The sequence below is a fragment of the Juglans microcarpa x Juglans regia genome, chromosome 3D (genome assembly GCF_004785595.1).
Source record: "Juglans microcarpa x Juglans regia isolate MS1-56 chromosome 3D, Jm3101_v1.0, whole genome shotgun sequence".
NCBI classification, from domain to species: domain Eukaryota; kingdom Viridiplantae; phylum Streptophyta; class Magnoliopsida; order Fagales; family Juglandaceae; genus Juglans; species Juglans microcarpa x Juglans regia.
The window spans coordinates 24339616-24347299 of NC_054598.1; the positions used below are offsets into that span (position 1 = coordinate 24339616).

Here is a 7684-nt window from a genome sequence, read left to right on the forward strand (position 1 = left end):
ACTTGTTTTTAAAGGCAGGCGTGATACGCACGAAAACTCTATTTTCCCCCCTCCCTTCGATTTTAACACGTACAGTGCTTAGAAATCTCAATTTCCCTTTCTTCTCCAAATTCGTCTTCTCCATTTTCTCTCTACCTGCAAATTAATCAAAACCCACCCATTTCTATTGCTACATGGCTGTCCTCTTCCACCGAAAATCACCATTGACAGCGAATCTACCTCCACCGATTTGGCGCCCGCGGCTAGCATGTTCTACATTTCCTCTTAGCACAGTAAACACCAATTTTCTGTGTATTTCTCGATTTTCTACAATTTCCAGTTCAAAAATCGACCTCTTTTAACATTTTCGAAGCCGATTAATAGGGTTTTGATGATCGCGTCCTCCCCGTCCTCTCCTCCACTCAGTTGTCGCTGATTAACATTTGTAAGATACTCTTATATAATTTCAAGATTTTTGAATCTGAAAACATGTCCTTTTTTGCACGAGAAAAATTTTGTTGGGCTACATTTTGTTTGCGTGTTGATGTGGGTATTAGATGTTCATAATTTTTGGGTGATATTTTTAATTTGCACACCACAGTTTGATGAATTTTTGCATGAAATCTCTACTTTGTAATGGGCACTTTCTCTGGGTAGCAAAGTCTGTTGAGCAAGAACATTACTATTCCAATTTGTGTTAAGTTTGTCTTCAATGGTTTGATATAGGTGTCAAATTGTGTTACTGGTTTGTGAATTTGTTGTTGGGTAAAGTAATATAATTTGCACAGAAATGGAGGACCCCTTTTATCTATCAGTTTCTGTTTCTCATGGGTTTGAGAGCTATAAATGGAGGACCATGGAATGCCCATTTAAACATGCCTACGGGTAGGGTGTTTCTTTCTTATTTAAGCTTCTTTCTTCTTCTTCTTCTTTTTTTCTTTGGATCTGCATGTATTTATGTGGTGATTGTCGTCTTCTTTGTTTATCCGTAATTTCTTTTGCTTTTTGGTGTACTCATGTTGTTTTTACCTTAAGCTATTTTAATGAGTTTTGGTCCTGATAACTCCTTATCAGTGTCTCCATCACCTTTTTATTGCTTTATACTATGTGTGTGTTTGTGTTCTTCTTACTTGCAAGTTAAGTTTATATAGAAATTGGATACAATATTTGTCGTGGCTCTTTTCTTGAAGTGAAATTTCACCGTAATTTCTTCATCTAAATCTCAGTGATTGCTTTGAGACATTGACTAAGCTATCCCATTATATTTTAGTGGCATCAAGCTAAGGAGTAGTTTGGGACATTTTAAAATAATTCTATATTCAAAAATTAGGAGTTAAAGCTTATCATGAAGAATAGGGATCATCTATCAGGTATATTCGATATGATATATACCCAATGGAAAAGTGGGTAAATTGTAAAGAAAAAACATGAAGAAATTAGGACATTTGCAGCACTTTTTCTAATTAAATTAAGTCTCTCCAACCTTTAGGATGAGTGAGTACTTCTCTGGCCTTCTAGCTCTTTCCAGACCCTCAATTGATCATGGTGGTGACACTTGTTATTTTGTAATAATTTAAGTGAAGTGATTGCTTTGTTTAAGAACTATTGATCGATCATGCTTATCCAGAATGATCAATTGAATCATTTAAAATGGGTATTGATAAAAGAGCTTAAAGCACATACTACAAACAAAGTCAGTTGTACCAGAAAGTGAGAGCCCCAAAAGATAATATGAGTTGGCTTTTATGGTGGTGGTTCTTTTGGAGAAGAGATATATAATGGGTTGAATTGTTTGTCTCTTCTACTAGTCAGTTTTTAATAGGTCAATAAAGAGAGAACAAAAGAATTATGGAAAACCAAACATGTTAGGTTAATATATATGGTAACATGTTACTTCTATGTTACTGGATGGCTTTCAAATAGTTGAAATCATGTGATATCGTAATCATTATGCACTGCCCAGTTGATTGTACTCAGTTATGTTAGCCACCTTTCTGCATTTATAAATATTTTTACTCATACTTTGTAAGATTGAAGTATACAAAAATTAGGTTATAGATAGGAGGAGGAAGTTCTCGGTATGCAAAGAAAGGCTAAGCATAAAAGCAACTACTAGCAACACCCATGGAAATGCCATCAAATTGTTTTTTTTAAAGTGTCATCACTTAGATTTATACATATTGGTTAAAGATACATCTTATATTTAGATGAGTGCCTATGAAATTTGATGTTGTACTTATTGGCACCATCCTAACTACTCTTAAGTCCTTTGGGCGTGTTATTTCCATCTGTTTTACCTTCCAGCCTCTCATTCCATTGCTTATTCTTGTTTTCTTAGCAAGTAAAGTTTCTCCTGATGATTCTGTTGGCACTGCTACTTTTTTGTCTTCACATTTCTTTTATTGCAGAACTTTCCTAGTGAACGCTTGCTACTAGTGAATGAGATGATTGGTTCTATTGATGAAAATGAGCCGCTTCAGGTTCAGGTTTGCCCTTGCTCCTAGCCTTTAAAGTACAGACTTTTGGATTCTACTATATCTTTTTTTGTGTCATGTGATTAAGATTTTTTTACAAAACTCAAGGAACTTTCCAGCCCATGAGTTTTGGAGTCTCTTAGGCTCACACAGGCCATCGGGTATACACTAAAGAATTATGAGGTCCTCATATCAAGCTGGTGTATCAAGATTTTTAGGCTTAATTTTGTGTTCTCTACTGAATATATTCTACCATTGGTTGACCTGAACTTATTAAAAAAAAAAAAAAAAAAACATTGGTTGACTTGACCATTGTGATGAGCAATTTATGGTATTTCCTTTTAGATAATTGTGTGTTTATAACATTTCAGCATCTAGGGCTTAGCGTCTTGGGCTTTGGGTCTAGTTGCACCATTTTGGATATACTAGTTGCACCATTCTGGCTCTGCTTATGTATTATTTTGTTAATATAGGGAATCTTTTTTTTTTCCTTTTAGTACGTCCTGAAATCTATAACCAAGTGCATGTCATGAATCAAATAATTGAAAACCTTCAAGTATTTAAACTTTTTATAGTTTGAACTTCCAAAAACAATTCATAATATATAATATCGTTATGAACCAATTGTTTAACTTTATTTACTTTACATAAAAGACATGACTTGTATGCATGTAAAATGAAGTTAGCATAAAAGACACAGGTCTGCTATAGCAAATGACACAACGATCTCTTGAAGTCATCTAGTCACTGCTTATGAAACACAGTACGAATGTGGTTGTATATGCAGCATGGGTTCATAGTGCTATCTTCTAGTCATTTATTTATTTTCTTCTTTTTTTAGAAAAAGAATAATTGATTGATAATATGAATCTTCCATATGAGAATAGCTTGGTAACTTTTCACTTAAATTGCTTGCAAAAAGGAGGATAATCGCTCCGTCTCCACACCCTGCTGAGGCAGCATAGGGAAAACGTTCTGTACAGCTAATTGAGTGGTGTGTGAGCTTCCTCCTCTCTTTCATCCCAATGTCTAGGCTATGACTCGTAAGTGTCTCGAGCTTATTGGAAATAAAGTTGTTGCTTTTCACTAGTATTTTTTTATATATTTTTGTAACAAATTATTTTTAGATCTAATGTTACTGATCGATGGATTTTATAATGCTATCTAGTCTTGTGCTCTATTTGTGACATTGCAATGAGAAGGACATGGCAAAACACCTCAGGGTAAGATGTTTAATATCTCATGATTTAAAAATTTGACCCTAGACGATCGTAGAATTTGGACCCTAGGTTTGATTTTTTTTTTTTTTTTTTTTTTAATTTCAGTTTGGTTTAGGTTAATGCGGAAGAGCTTATGCTAGATATATTCCTCTCGCACTCATTTGTTTCATTGGTCTGATTTGCTTGTTTCCTTGTTGGGATTATAGTGTTTATTGTAGTGATTATAGTTTTTGTTCATTATCCAATGTTAATGCTCTGAGTGTGTATTAATTTACAAGAAAAGAAAAATGATTTAAGAGCTACCTTGGATGGGCTTGAACTTTGTTGGAGGAGTAAATAGTGCTTATATTTGTATTTATGATTATGCTTTACAAGAAAATCATGTTTGCCATGTTTAAACATGGAATGTTAGCCTACTGAACATGGAAAAACCATCATCACTTTAGTGAATTTTTAGCTTGCTTGTTGGTGTGTATTACTACCTCCTCAATTGAAAGCGAACTTCATTTTGAAAAGGTAAAAGTCGGCTCGCCTTTAGCTGTATATAATTTAGAGTTGTGCTTCTACTAAATCTAATTTACCATATTGTTTCAGTGAATATATGACATATTTCATGGAGGCCCTTGAACTGGAGGATATAGTAAAAAATTACGAACGCCGTACTTTAACTGGATGTTTTGTTTACTTTTACTCTTTACTCTTTTGCTTATTGAGTCCATCTCAATATATGTTTCAGGTTGTTTATTCATGACCTTAGACATTTATATCAATTGTTTCAGGAAGTATATTTCAAGCCTTAGTGGTTCCTTATGCAGAATTTTGTTGGCGATGCATCCTCAGAAAGCAACTTAAGAAACTCTTAGCTATCTTACTTGGTATCATGTCAGCTTCGATTCTATTAGCAGAGGCAACTTTACTGACAAGTGATGTTGATCTATCTCTTTTCTCAATCCTTATAAATTCTGTTCGAAAGCAAGAAATACTTGTGCAGGTATAATGTACTAAAAGATTCAAGTTTTTGAAATTATCTAGACGTATTGCATTTGGCCTGCATTGGAGAATTGGTTTTTTTTTTTTTTTTCATCTTGTAAAAGTGAATATCTCTAGTCCTGCTTTCATTATAGACTCTCAATATCTAGTTGCCTTTAAGACAACTAGCTAATGTTACATACGTGTTCATCAGATTTGTTTAGGTCTATACATATTTAGGCTTACTATGTTGGCTTATATGTTCATTGGAAGCACTTGCTTGCAGTTTTTTGAGTTAAATGTTTATTGCCAGAAATAGAATGACTATGCATGCAAATCACACTAAAAAAGAATGCACATAAGGAATTAATTAGATATTTTTCTACCTCCACTTTCCCACCTCAGTCTCTTATCTATTGATCCAATTTAAGGAAAACTTTATTCCCACCAGCATTATGTACAAGTGGTAAGTGTTTCCTCTAGTTCTTTACTAAAACATGGACTATTAAATGCATGCTTAATGCCGGATACTGCTATTCTCATACGTCATCACTCTTCTTTGATGAATACAATCATTTATACTCTTGTTAACATTTCCTTTGATGAATTATTTGTTATTTGGCTTAGTTTCTTACATATCATTTTTTACAACTCAGATATTTTACCTGCTTTTGAGGAGAGAGATCAAAAGACTCTGAATAATCCTATTGCAGTTTACATAATTGCAGAGGTATGCCTAAATATTTCTTGTTACTTATAAAAAAAATGATTAAATAGATCTTGTTGCTTAAGACCAAGAACTTATTTCATTTTGAATTTTGTTTCATGGTGCAAGCCCTTTATGTATTTGTTCCTCATCATTATATAGATCATAGAGAAGTGGGTTGAGAATGGAATTGAAGGGGAGGATATTGGCATCATTACAAAATGTCTTAGGTAGTTGGAGTTCAAAAGTTAGGTAGTTGCTTACAGAATGTCTTCGTTTAAGATTATGTTTATAGGTTATATGTTTTGTTTAGCCCTTTATTTTCTTTAAAATTCTTTCATTGGTATATATTAAAAGTCAATTGGATACAATGTTCTTGTAAGGCATGTTGAAATATAATGTGAATTTATATTTTTAATATAGAATGTTTTAGTACCACCAATATTTTTTTCTTTTATCAAAGACCATTCCCGGCGACGTCTGTTTTAGTAAATCTGTTTTATGTGGATTAACTTTTTAACTTCTATAACTTCTTTAAAAGAGGTTTGGAATACTAGTGAAACGTTTCACTAGTATTTTTTTCCCTGCCAAAAACCCTTTTCTCGTCGAAAATAGTTTTTGGCGACGCATAACCCATGTCGCAAATAGGCTTTTAGCATCAGAATCCAAATTTATCTGGGAAATATTATTTGCAACGATTGTTTTTTATGCAAACGTATTATTGCGGCGAATAATGTTGGTCACAAAAAGTCCGTATGGTTCACATAACCTTTTAGCAACGAAAATAAATATCATTGGAATACTTATTTGCAGCGATTTTTTATAGTAATTGCAATGAACAGTTTTCGCCGCAAAAACTTTTTCTCAACGATTTCCTATGATAATAGAATACTCATTTTCGGCGAATTTTACTATTTGCGACTAACTTAATCGCTGGAAATAACATACTATTTACGAAGATTTTTGTGATTCATTGATTTTATGCAAAAAAAAAAAAAAAAAAAACAAACAAACATCCGGCGACTGGATAATCAACGAGAATCAGCATTTCTAGCGATTTTCTATAGTATTTGCGACGAAATTAGGTACCGGAAAAAATCTTATTTCTTGTAGTGCAAAGAGAATATATACAACATTATTACTTTGCCACTGCACTTATTTTACTCACTTTGCTTCATTGATACGGTGCCACGTGGTTTATTAAAAATATATATATATATATATATATAAATATATATATATTCCAAATAAAATGGCATTTAAAAACACAAAAAGATAAAGATGAAGACTAGATATGTTTTTGTGTTTGACTGGATATATTTTTGTGTTTTGGTCAAAACTGAAAATATATACAAATCTATGGATTCAGTTTTCCTTTCTTTTGTGTTTCCAAACACTATTTTATTTTGAATATAGTTTTTGTTTTTTTTAATAAACAATGTGATACCAAGTCAATGTGACAAAATGAACTGTATAACTTGAGCAACATAGTTGCATTACTCATATAACACTGCCTCCCACTCTAACAAATTTGTGGGCTGCCTTAACCAAAACTATAATCTTTCCCAAGTTGTTTTTCCAGAATTTTTATTTTTCAAAAATGCAAAATTTTACGTTATCCAAAAATATCGCTACGAGTGCAAATATATTAATTAACGTGTTAAAAACTAAATGACAATATTACTGTACCCTTTAATTTATATCACTAATTTTATCTCCTTGATGTGGCATCACAATGTACTGCCATTATGGTGCCACGTGGCTTGTTAAGAAAATTAAAAACACAAACATAAAAGAGTATAGAGAATCTAGAGTTTTAATCTTTCTATTTTTATATTTTCTAGCGTCATTTTATTTTAAATATAAATTTTTTTGTAATTTTCTTAATTAGCCATGTGCCACGTCAAGGGATAGAGTGGTATAAATTGAGATTACAATAGCATTTTCCGAAACCAAAATAGTGGTTTGGGCTTTTAACGAATTACTCCTAACTTTTGAAAATGAACCAAAATAGCGGTTTGATACTCTCAGTTGTAGACCCTCTAAGAGCATTGACAGTGGTGTATGCAAATATAAATACAAAATCATATATTTTAAAGATTGTCTTTGCCATCCAATAAAAACTCTCACACTAAATTATGCATCTTTGACAAAAAATAATAATAAAATATTATTTTTTTATTATTATTAATTTTTTTTATATATTTGCAATTAAAACTCACTACATGAGATTTACAAATATACGTTAATTGTGCTGTCTTAAAATTGACCAAGCATGCAGAATTACTGTAGCTGTTATGGAAAACAAATACATTTGGATAAACTAATGTATAGCC

At 32.3% G+C, this 7684-nt stretch overlaps 1 long non-coding RNA gene across 3 annotated transcripts; it reads left to right on the forward strand.

Moving 5' to 3' along the window:
* On the forward strand, window positions 1-4887 carry LOC121256408. 3 transcript variants are annotated; one of them, XR_005938985.1, is made up of 3 exons: window positions 1-424; window positions 706-869; window positions 2388-2459. It is a non-coding gene; the product is annotated as an uncharacterized LOC121256408 (long non-coding RNA). The 3 variants fall into 3 exon arrangements; XR_005938986.1 differs by lacking the exons at window positions 706-869; window positions 2388-2459 and adding an exon at window positions 4268-4887; XR_005938984.1 differs by lacking the exons at window positions 706-869; window positions 2388-2459 and adding an exon at window positions 4453-4887.
* Window positions 4888-7684: the final 2797 nt, after the last annotated feature.